We start from the raw sequence: 2,069 nt of genomic DNA on the forward strand, positions 1-2,069 counted from the left end.
AATGCATGATATGAGTCTATATAGAAAACTGACATCAGGGTATTTCAGGTTTATTACACTAGAGTCCTGATTTTAACTTGGAAGTATGAATCAAAGATTGAAGCAGGAGGTGATTTGCCACACAGGGTCATCAGGTTTCGAAGATAACTCCAGAGGCGCATTAAAATGCTTTGGATACCAACAGCTGCCTGGCCCTTGCAAATGGCACTAATGTCAGCGGCCAAGGTTGAAAATCATGTTGGAGGGGTCAGATGCCCACAGAAACACTCCTAGAAAAGGAGAGTAGGGAGGGGGAGTGTTCAGTTAAATCCCTGATTGGGAAGGGTGTAGACCAGGGAAAGGCAGGTGCAAGCTATTCTTGTGCTATACGTTTCCTGACTCTCAAGTAACCTTTTAAAAGTGAAAACTAATTAATTTACCTCTGGCTGTGTAGCCTTATTGCTGCCACCAGCTTTTGCTGGTGAATTCAAGAATGTGCTGGTGTTAGTCATGTCCATATCTAAAGTGGCATGTTTGTCTAGTTGCCATTATTGGGGTGTGATTTCGCCATTTAAATTAGGTCCTGCTCCACTGGGGGTTGACCATCTAATGCCTGAATTAAAGCAAGTTCCCATCAAGCCTTAGGAAATCATGCTTTTAGATAGCAGTCCCCATGGATTCTATCAGCAATGGAATTCAATAAAATATGCCAGTTTTACAAGCTTCAATTGTAATTAACAGTGACAGTGTCAAAGTACCATGGATGCTGTCTCCTTGCCAACTTTTTTTTCAAAGCCATTATACATTATTAGATTTTTCAGCAATGTCTGGAGATCGTGGAGACTCATGGGACACAATATGTCAGTTTGGATGATGCTTGGATGATTGGGTTGTCAGTGAAAATCCACTTTGAGAAACAAGAAAATTTCACTTTTTAAGATATCATCTGAAGGTTTTAGGAGTGTTTCTTTAACTGTTAGCCACCTGGTGGTGATGGCAATGGGAGTGTGCCCCTTGGCAATTCCGTTAACATGTGCACCTTGGCCATTCCATTAACATGTGCACCTTGGCCATTCCATTAACACCTGCAGCTTGGCAATCCCATTAACACCTGCAGCTTGGCAATTCCATTAACACCTGGCCATCCCATTAACACCTGGCCATCCCATTAACACCTGGCCATCCCATTAACACCTGATCATTCCACTAATTCCACTAACACCTGCAGCTTGGCCATCCAATGAACAGCTGCAGCTTGTCCATCCCATTAACACCTACAGCTTGGCCACCCCATTAACCTACAGCTAGGCCACCCCATTAACACCTGCAGCTTGGCCACCCCATTAACACCTACAGCTTGGCCATCCCATTAACACCTACAGCTTGGCCACCCCATTAACACCTACAGCTTGGCCACCCCATCAACACCTGCAGCTTGGCCACCACATTAACCTACAGCTAGGCCACCCCATTAACACCTACAGCTTGGCCATCCCATTAACACCTGCAGCTTGGCCACCCCATTAACACCTGCAGCTTGGCCACCCCATTAACCTACAGTCTGGCCACCCCATTAACCTACAGCTAGGCCACCCCATTAACACCTACAGCTTCGCCATCCCATTAACACCTGCAGCTAGGCCACCCCATTAACACCTGCAGCTTGGCCACCCCATCAACACCTGCAGCTTGGCCACCCCATTAACACCTGCAGCTTGGCCACCCCATTAACCTACAGTTTGGCCACCCCATTAACTCCTGCTGCTTGGCACTTCCATTATCACCTACAGCTTGGACATCCCATTCACACCTGCACCTTGTCCATCCCATTAACACCTGCAGCTTGGCCATCCCATTCACTCCTACAGCTTGGCCATCCCATTAACACCTACAGCTTGGACATCCCATTCACACCTGCACCTTGTCCATCCCATTAACACCTGCAGCTTGGCCATCCCATTCACTCCTACAGCTTGGCCATCCCATTCACTCCTACAGCTTGGCCATCCCATTAACACCTGCAGCTTGGCCATCCCATTCACTCCTACAGCTTGGTCATTACATTAACATCTACAGCTTGGCCATCCCAT

The 2,069-nt window shown here is 47.0% G+C and overlaps 1 long non-coding RNA gene across 1 annotated transcript; it reads right to left on the reverse strand.

The window, feature by feature from the left end:
• Window positions 1-1,039: 1,039 nt before the first annotated feature.
• LOC140421085 (uncharacterized) lies at window positions 1,040-1,596 on the reverse strand. Its single transcript, XR_011946664.1, has 3 exons — window positions 1,482-1,596; window positions 1,136-1,431; window positions 1,040-1,090 (listed from the first exon to the last, which is right to left on the reverse strand). It is a non-coding gene; the product is annotated as an uncharacterized lncRNA (long non-coding RNA).
• Between the last annotated feature and the right edge of the window lie 473 nt (window positions 1,597-2,069).

This window comes from Scyliorhinus torazame, chromosome 5 (assembly GCF_047496885.1).
Source record: "Scyliorhinus torazame isolate Kashiwa2021f chromosome 5, sScyTor2.1, whole genome shotgun sequence".
Classification (NCBI taxonomy): domain Eukaryota; kingdom Metazoa; phylum Chordata; class Chondrichthyes; order Carcharhiniformes; family Scyliorhinidae; genus Scyliorhinus; species Scyliorhinus torazame.